General features: G+C 49.6%; 1 pseudogene across 1 annotated transcript; it reads right to left on the bottom strand.

Annotated features, from left to right (window-relative positions):
* Window positions 1–5,642: 5,642 nt before the first annotated feature.
* On the bottom strand, window positions 5,643–5,930 carry LOC309794570 (heat shock factor-binding protein 1-like; annotated as a pseudogene). Its single transcript has one exon. The product of its transcript is annotated as a heat shock factor-binding protein 1-like (transcript).
* Between the last annotated feature and the right edge of the window lie 4,096 nt (window positions 5,931–10,026).

Genomic DNA, 10,026 nt, shown 5'->3' with positions numbered 1-10,026 from the left:
ATTTAAAACATAGAAGTAGTAAAAAGACTGAACCAGTTTAAGGATAACGGTAAATCTTGGCAACGCGGGTGGTTATTGATTGCGGATGACGAGGGGCTGTGTGGTTGGATCTGGAGCTACCAGGGACCTCAAAAATCATTTGGATAATTTCCAAACCGCATCGCACCATACAGTGCACTAAAAAAGACGCCACAAACATTTATCCAAGAGTCAGGATGGCCGAGCGGTCTAAGGCGCTGCGTTCAGGTCGCAGTCTCCCCTGGAGGCGTGGGTTCGAATCCCACTTCTGACAATCTTTCCATTTTTTTTTTTTTTTTCTCTTTTTCCGTTCCAGGGTCTAAGGAGAGTGTCTTTGCGGTTTCAGATCGGATCTTTCTCTTTTACATTCCAAAAGTCAAATAAATATCATTAAGAAAAAAAACACCTTTTAAGAAGGAAATACTTGTTTCGTAAAAAGATTAATAGTATTACTTATTTGATGTGCCACTTCAGGTGAAAAGCAAAAAAAAAAAAAAGAAAAACCGAAAGCTTGTCAGAAGTGGGATTCGAACCCACGCCTCCAGGGGAGACTGCGACCTGAACGCAGCGCCTTAGACCGCTCGGCCATCCTGACTGCTGATAGAAGTATTTTACAGCAATCCTCTTCAAAATGGCTCTAGTGTGCGCATGCGTAGCGAACCACGGGCACTGTCTCGTTCTCCTCCCTGCGTTGGGCGGAGCTAGATACTGACGTTGGCTCGAAGGGGAGGAGCGAGACGGAACGAGAAGGTGCAGAACTAGGCGCCTGGGCAGCGGCAGAGGGCGCGCGCGGTGTGGTGGACACTCTGAACGGCGGAGAGACCGAGGACTATCACTTCGACCCGTGTGCGTTCGTGCCGCCGACAGGCATTCATTCTGCATTCATGCATTTACTATTCACATCAGCTTTGATTCTTGCATATCTGTAAGTACCCTTGCATTTCTGCATACATGCCCTCTTGCCTGTTGCGCGAGAAACAGTCAAGTCCGCACACTCGCACAGGCTTATAGATCTCTGCTGGCGCCCGAACCAGGTGAAGCCCGGATATAGCAGGGTCTCTTGGCACGCGTACATTCGTCAAAACTGCAACTTCACATTTGTATGTGTGTTTAACTCATTTACTCAGGCTCCGGGTTACACCGAGTCCTGCAGCGGCACAGCCGAATCCACCCTTTTTCCTGACCGTGTTCCTAGTTCGCAACCTTGCTTGGCACACAGTAAGCGTGCAGGGAATGACCGCGGATTAATCCGTCCCTCGCCTCCTCCTTCCCGCAGTGCGTCATTTCGTGATTCACGTCTCCTCCCTAACCCCAGACTTACCCACGCACTGGTTCTGCCCAGGGACCAGAAGACCTCAGGTCGCAAGGGTACCTTTCAACACGGGATTTCGGGGAGGCTTGCATACAAAACAGAATTTCCGCCCTTAAGACACATTCAAGCCTGGGACGAAGGGAGAAAGATAAGAAATACGTGAAAGGTAAAATGGCAACAAAAAAAAAAAAAAAAAAGAAAGAAAGAAAGAAAGAAAGAAAAGAAAAGGTTAAAGGTGCTGCTAAGTGCAAGAAAGAGGATGTCAGGAAACTTGCAAGAGACTTTGAAATAGGCCAAGAAAGATAACTGGGTGTCCTGTCTGGGGCACCAGTCCTGGCTGGCTGATTCTCAAGGGCCTGCACCTTTCATTACTTCTACATACAAATGATTCTTATTCACGGAAATGCAAGTGGATTTTGTTGGAGTGGAATGCAATTAATTATTACCCTGTGGATATTGACCATTTTTACATCTGTATTATAAATCCATTTGTGATTGCCAATATATGTGTGTCCTTTGAGTCGGTTGTAACATCTTACTGGTTTCCCCACAAATTACTGAGTTAGATGAAATCTTTGACTTGTGTTCATTTTATAATTATGTGAGAATCACGATTTTACCTTAAAAAAAGTCTCTTTTAATAGTGATCAAGGGTGACTAGGGGGACTTCCCTGGTGACGCAGTGGTTAAAATCTGCCTGCCAATGCAGGGAACATGGGTTCGATCACTGGTGGAGGAAGATCCCACATGCGGTGGAGCCCGTGAGCCACAACTACTGAGCTCGCATGATGCTACTATTGAAGCCCAAGCGCTCTAGGGCCCACGTGCTGCAACTGCTGCAGCCTGCGCGCCTAGAGCCCGTGGTCCCCAATAAGAGGCGCCACTGAAATGAGAAGCCCGTGCACCCCAACGAAGAGTGGCTCCCTGCTCACCACAACTAGAGAAAGCCTGTGCAGCAACAAAGACCCAACGCAGCCTCCCCACCAAAAAAAAAAAAAGTGACTAGGGGCTCCCACCATAAAAAATGGTACTGATGGACCTAGTGGCAGGGCAAGAATAAAGATACAGACGTAGAGAACGGACTTGAGGACACAGTGGGGAAGGGGAAGCTGGGACGAAGTGAGAGAGTAGCACTGACATATATACACTACCAAGTGTAAAACGGATGGCTACATACAGCTCGGTGCTTTGTGATGACCTAGAGGGGTGGGATAGGGAGGGGAGATGGGGTTATGGGGATATATCTTATAGCTGATTCACTTTGTTGTACAGCAGAAACTAACACAACATTGTAAAGCAATTATACTCCAATAAAGATGTATGAAAAGAAAAAAAAAAGAGTGACTAGGGTCTCTCATAGGAAGGGTGGTCAGGGAGGGCCACTCTCAGAGGAGGTGACAATGAGTTCCAAAGGGAGAGACAAGCACAGTCAAAGCCGGGAGTAGCAGTGTTCCAGGTGGGAGGCATAGCCAGTGCAAAGGTCCTGAGGCAGGGAGGGGCTGTGGTCTGTTGGAGGGGCAGCAAGGCCAATGGGGCAAGGGTATGTGTGGCAGGAGGCTGAAGTCCATATCACACATGGCTGGGATGCCAGGAAGAGGAGTTTGGCTTTTCTTCTGTGTGTGTTGGAGTCATTGGAGTGTTTAAAAGCAGGCGAGTGACATGATTCAGTTGGCCTTTCAAAATGATCCCTTTGGCTGCTGTAGGAGAAAGGACATGAGAGACAAGAGAAAAATCAAGAGTCCAGGGAGAAGGCCATGGAAAGGAGGATGAGAGATGATGGTGGCTGGACCAGGGAAGTGGAGATGCAAAAGGTGGTCAAGTTCAAGATTCAAGATGTGTTTTGGAGGTATAACGAACAAGCCCTGCTGGCTGGCTGGTGTGTGTGTGTGTGTGTGTGTGTGCGCACGCGCGTGCACGTGAATGTGGAGAGAGGGGATGCAGGGATACAGCAGAAAGTCACCAAGATCATAGAGGTTATCCGATGCTCACAACTTCCCTTTGAGATCAGTGCTGTGGGCAGGAGCTGCTCCCTACTCCTACTCCAGGGATCTCAGGCTCACACAGGCTGAGTGATTTGCCAACATCCTCTTTGGGGCAGAAGCCCTGTGCTCTCCACCTCTGGAACCCTCCCCTCATGCCTTACACCACCAACCTTTCTATGGGCCCATCATTTTAGAGGTAAGAAAACAGTGGCAAGCCCAGAGCTGGAGCCCAAGCCGGACCCTCTCTGCCTGCTCCCCTCCTGGCCTGGCTGGGAGAAAGTGCTCGTTGGATGGAGCTGCTGAGGCCCCACTCAGCCCTACCTCCTGCGTTTGGGTGGATGGTCAGCTGTCCTCCCCTGACACCTTTCAGGTGCCAGATTTGTGGCTTGGGGGAAGCCATTTCAGGATCCCATTCCAGCTTCAGACCCCCAAGACCAAAAATGGGAAAGGGCCACTATTCCTGTTTGTTCCATTTCCCCCTTTTCAGCAGCCTAGACACCAACAATGGATCCTCGAGGCACAGACCTCACTCATTTTCCACTCTAGGCATTTGTCCAGGTCGGGAGAGGAAAGTCCCCTGAGCTCAGCCTGGAAAGTCTACCAGCAACTGGGGAAGTCCCGGCATGGCCCTGCTCAGCCCTAATAGGGACCAATGTAGTCAGTCCCCGTGGGGACCTGGTGCTCAGCCAGCCCAGGGGCCTGAAAGGGGGAATCCTAGCATCTCTGTGACCTTGGCACACATACCCACCTCTGCTTGGGAAAAGAGTGGCAGGAAGCTGAGTTTTAGCGAATGTCTCCTTTACATCCATTATTTCACTTAACGTTCATAACATCACCACAACACCAAATATCATTACCTCCATTTACAGATGAGGAAAATGAGGTGCAGAGAGGCCAAAGTAACTTACCCAGAGTCACACAGATGAAAAGTGGAACCTGATTTTTCTGGCCTAATACTCTTTTTTTCAATACTCCTTCTTGAGAACTATTCTGAGCCTAGAACTGTGATAGGTACTTTATTTACATTGTTTCTTTTTAAAAGCAAAAGCCATGAGGGCTTGCCAACTAAGGTGGCAGGCTGGATTTGGAGACGTTAATTTTAGTTCTGTTTTCATTATTGGAGGAGACTTAAAAGAAAGAGTAGGCTTTTCCCAGCAAGCCAGTCCAAGTGGCAAGGCCAAGTTTTTGTGCCTCAGGCTCTGATTTTCTTGGCCAAGGTTCAGGGACAGAAGCCATCAGGCGCCAGTAGTGAATCCCTGCCAAGGCCTGGTTTGCGCATCTTGATCCACTGAGGGCGGACCTCAGGGGTGAAGCGGATGAAGCAGGTGTGGATCTCTAATGGGGTGGGATAGGAACAGCTTGGTCCCTCTGGAGCCAGAGTCAAAGACCCCAGGTCCCCCCTTGATGTGGAGAGTTGGGCAACCCAGTTCCCCGATTTTTTTTTTTTTTTTTTTTTTTTTTTTGCTGTACGCGGGCCTCTCACTGTTGTGGCCTCTCCCGTTGTGGAGCACAGGCTCCGGACACGCAGGCTCAGCGGCCATGGCTCACGGGCCCAGCCGCTCCGCGGCATGTGGGATCTTCCCGGACCGGGGCACGAACCCGTGTCCCCTGCATCGGCAGGCGGACTCTCAACCACTGCGCCACCAGGGAAGCCCAGTTCCCCGATTTTTAATGGATCATGTGGACAGTGGTGACCAGAATGGACCAAAGGCCAGAAGCTCACTTTCAAGTTCTGTAGACTGCTTATCATGCCCCCAAGGCCTTTGATCACCCTAGAAAGAGAACCCCAGGAATGGGGGAGACTCTGTAGCATGCCACTCTGAGAAGCAAGCAGTGTAGAGCCCATTTTGACTTGAGGCAGCATGGCTGAGCACCTCAGTGTGTGGATTCTGGAACCACCTGAGTTTAAATCTTGTTTCTGCTAGTTCTGTGACCATCGGGAGTTATTTAGCCTCTCTGTCCCTCTGTTCCTCAGTTTCCCAATCTGTAAAATGAATTTAGGAATAGTATCTGCCTCAAAGGGTTGTATAGATTGAAGAGTTAATACATTTAGAGTTCCTGGAATAGAATAATGCTTTAAATGTTAGCCTAGAAAAATAAAGCAATGTACCATTTCTTTCTTTTTCCCCCCCAGGAACTGCCAAAGTATTAGTGTTTAATAGCACAACTGACCAAGGTCCAAGATATGAAGTTACCGTGTTCAGGAAACGTGGGGGGCATGGGAGGGAAATCACTCTATAAATTAACTCTATAGTATATGGTAAGAAGAATGCACACTTTATAATATAAAACCTGTCTACACATAGTAGTTGCAAAAAACCATCGTCTTCTCTTGGCTTGTAAAAAGGTTGTTCCAGATTCCAGTGCAGATGAGCAACCTTCACCTCTTCTGTGTGGCAGGGATCTGTCTTCACCATCCAGCTCTTCCACCTCAGTCTGCGTCATGAGGTCTGTGATAGTTTTCTCCAGGTCATCAATGCGACTGCCCATGTCATCAATTCTTCCAATGATCTGGTCGGACATGGTCTGAAATTTATCTTGCATCTGTTGCAGGGGTGTCTGCACCTCCGAGGTGAGATCCTGCACGGCCTTGGGGTCAGTCTCGGCCATCTCCCCAGTTCCCAGCTTGGCGGTGCTCAGACCATCACCTACATTGCTGTTTGTTCCCAGTGTACCATTTCTTGCACCTGCTGAATATTGTGGAGCAAGTTCCCACCTGTCAAACTGACTTTGCAGAAGTAGTGTCTATAAGGCCATCCCGACAACCCTGACTGCCCCCTTTGAGCCAGCCTTGCTTCCCTCTCCAGCCTCATCTCCCACTTCCAGCTCCCTGCCCCCCTCTTTCTGTTCCTTCAATCCACAAAGCACATTCCTCCTCGGTGCCTTTGCGCTTTCTGTTTCCTCCATGCAGAGCCATCTTCCCCCAGCTCACGCAGGGCTGGCTCCTTTCATCATCCCCAGGTCAGCCCCAGGGTGAAAATGGCCCCTCACCCCACCTCCCACTCACTTTCAATCTGGCCTCCTTCTGAGAGATGCAAAGTTACTGTGCTTATTCGCTGGCTTATTTGATGATCACGTTTCTCCCCCACTAGCCTCTGTGCTCTTGTGAAGTCAGGAACCGTGGCCATCTTGTTCACCAGGTATTCCCAGCAGATAGCACAGTACCTGTCACGTAGCAGGAACTTGATACATAAGTACTGCGTGAGTGGATGAATGGACAAATGGATGGATGGACGGATGGGCGGGTCAATTCCCTGGGCTCTTCAAGTCAGTTTTCTGTCCGTCTCAGGTGGAGCTCAGGAAGCCTCCTCAGGTGAGGCCATTTATGACCCCTTGCCTTCCCCTGAGGCTTCAGCTCTGACTCACGCGCCCAGCTCTCTGCATTGACACATCAGTTCCTTTTGCCCATCTGGGGCTCAGGGACCCCCAGACCTCTCGCAGGCCCCATCTGCTCTGCCTCTTTTGGCTAAAACGTTTTGGTGTTCCGCTTAGGGCTCCACCAGCCCAGGGATTTCTCTCAGGGTGGGCTGAGTACTCAGTGCAGGGGTGAAGGTGGACGTGGTGTCTGAGGTCTAGGGATAACTCAGGTTATTACCCTGGTTCCCTCCCTGTGACCACAGCCCTGTCGACGGAGTAAAGTACTGCTGTACCAATTGCTAAACAGGGCTGCCCTGAGTCCCCACCGCCACCCTGGCCCCTCCCCACTCCCGATTCCTGCAGTCCACCATCCTCCCGGCTGGCTCCAGCACAAAGGCTGTCGTCCGTCGTCATGGGCAGTTGCGATGCAAGTCATTAAAGATATTAAACATTTCTGCAGGACCACATTATGGCTTTCCTCTTTGACCTGACGCTCCACTACTCTTTGGGAGCCCCTTCTGATTCAATCCCACCCCTACTCTGGCCACCTCCCACTCCCACCACTCACCCCTCCCTCTCCCGCTCCCCACCCCGCTCTTCTGGTACCAGCCCCGTGATTTTCCATTGGAAACAACCCCTCCCCCACTCTCTGTCCAGGCAGGTCACGTGAAGCGGACTCTACTCTCCTACCATGTTGGGGGGAAATGGGCTTGTGACTCAGGTCTGACCAATCAGTCAGTTCCATTCACCTAGCTACACAGTGATTGGTTCAGAAATGAACACATGATTCCAGTTGGTCCAATGGGAGTCTGGCGAGAGGGGACTCTTAGAGAAGAGAAAGTGGGTGTGGGGCTCAGGTGGCTGAGCCGGTAAAGTCTGAGGCTGGTGGTGGCTGTCATTGCTATGCCATCCAGAGCCTGCTTGAGAAGAGCTGGAAAATACAGAAAGTCAGAACTCTATTGACATCGATATTATTCGAACACTTGGATTTAGTTGTGCCCGAAACCATCCGCCCCTGGTCTTTTCAGTTTCATGAGCCAATGCCCTTTTGCACTTAAGCCAGTTTAATGTGAACTTCTGTCACCTGTAACCCAAAGACTAATATGGCCTAGATCTGTACTGGCTTACACGGTAGTCAGGAGCTGACTAGTGAGCATTTGAAATGTGGCTACACTGAATTGAGACAGATCACGTGTCACGTACAAACTACATTTCAAAGAAAGTATGAAAATAAAGATGTAAACTACGATTGACCCTTAAACTATAAGGGTTCGAACGGTGTGGGTCCCTTACGTGTGGATTGTTTCAGCAGTAAGTACTACAGTACTACACAGTCTGCAGTTGGCTGAATCCATCCACGGATGCTGCACCGCAGGTAGGCAGGAACCACGGATATGGAGGAAACTCAGGTGCAGAGGGCAGACTAAGTTATACACGGATTTTTTTTTTTTTTTTTTTTTTTCGGTACGCGGGCCTCTCACTGTTGTGGCCTCTCCCATTGCGGAGCACAGGCTCCGGATGCGCAGGCTCAGCGGCCATGGCTCACGGGCGTAGCTGCTCCGCGGCATGTGGGATCCTCCCGGACCAGGGCACGAACCCGTGTCCCCTGCATCGTCAGGCGGACTCTCAACCACTGCGCCACCAGGGAAGCCCTATACACGGATTTTTGACCGTGGGGAAGGTCAGCACCCCTAACCTCCATATCGTTCAAGGGTCAACTCTATTTTCTTACTAATTTTTAATATTGATATGTTAAAGTGATAATACTTTGGCTATGTTGTGTTAAAACATATTGTTAAAATGAATGTCATCTGTTTATTTACTTTTTCGATGTTGCTAGTAGAAAATTTTACTTGTATATGTGGCTTGTGTTATGCTTCTGTTGGACAGTGCTGGCCTTGATGACCCACCTGTAAAATATCAGGAATCAAGAGATCAGAGCCTACCCAAATAATGATGCATCCCCACCAGAAACACACTCCAAAGATACCAAGGAGGAGAAGGCTTCCTGAGGAAGGTGGGCACAAAAGATTAGCTCTGCTTTGCAGGGGTTGAGAGGAAGGGGAAGGCATTCCAGGTCAGGGCACAGCATGAGCAAAGGCCTGAACGTGGAACTAACAGGAGAGGGGTCTGAGGAGAAACGGGGGTGGAATAAGGGAGCCTTGAGGGTTAAGATGGGCTGTCAAGGGAATTTCCTGGTGGTCCAGTGGTTAAGACTCTCCACTGCCAATGCAGGGGGTGCGGGTTCAATCTCTGGTCGGGGAACTAAGATCCCACATGCCGCGCAGCGTGGCCGAAAGATTAAAAAAAAAAAAAAGATGGGCCGTCGATTTCACCCATCAAACTGGGGCTTCCAAGGAGGGAGAGAAGGGCCCTAATTCTGGGGAGGGACAGGAACCAGAATCTGCAGGCCTTTCCCACCAGCATGGAGCCACTCAGAGTTTCAACATTTCCTTTGGAAATTCTCTGATCCTCAAATAGCTCCCAGTTTCCCTCTGATCTTTAGATTATGCCTAATGCTTTCTGTTTTCTCTAGCCCTGTTTCCTGCAGTCCCTTTCTGTGGCTGCTGGCATCCAGCTCCTAGAAAACATACTCATGTCCTTGGACCTCAACAGAGGACATGCCAGCAGGGGCCTGGAAAGGTGACAGGTGGACTCACTGAGTCCCAATAGGGCATCACTGAGTAGTACAAAATCAGGGTGCTCTGTGCCCCAGCCAGAGACATCCTGGGGGAGCCATGTCCCCCCAGTTCACCTTCTGCAATGCAAAAGAAAAAAAGCCATGAAAATTACTTTTCATTCTGAAAAAAAAAGAGCATTACTGATGTCTCGTTTGTTCTCCAAAGGTTTCCACAGAGATATAGAGCAAGTATCTTAGTTATCAAGCTCCCCACAAAAATGAGACAGAGTGTGATGCAATATTTTTCTAGGTCAGGCGGTCACAAAAAGTTTGTGCTGCTGAAGGGCCTCAGCATCTTAACAGCCCTCAGCTGTCCATTGGACAACCCCTTCCTGGGGAAGCTGACCTCTAGCCTGGGTCAGCTCCCCTGTCTGCACCAGAGCCCTCAGCATGGCACACGTGAGTGTGTGTATGTGTGTGTGTGTGTGTGTGTGTGTGTGTGTGTGTGTGTGTGAGATTCTCAGGCCACTGAGAATCACCACTGATCCCCAGCGCCTGGCATCTTGTAGGTAGGCACCCTGGAAATATTTGTTAATTGAGCAAATGAATGAATCCTAAATTCAGAGTTTAACCCCCCAGGTATTTACAGCACCCCAAATAAGGACCTCAGTCCTTGTGCTCGAATCTTCGAAATTACATTTCAGGGGACGCAAGTCTCTCCTAGTTAACATCAGGCT

The sequence above is a fragment of the Mesoplodon mirus genome (assembly GCF_964341445.2).
Source record: "Mesoplodon mirus genome assembly, chromosome: 19".
In the NCBI taxonomy this organism is placed as follows: domain Eukaryota; kingdom Metazoa; phylum Chordata; class Mammalia; order Artiodactyla; family Ziphiidae; genus Mesoplodon; species Mesoplodon mirus.
This window is presented reverse-complemented; position numbering and strand designations above follow the sequence as displayed.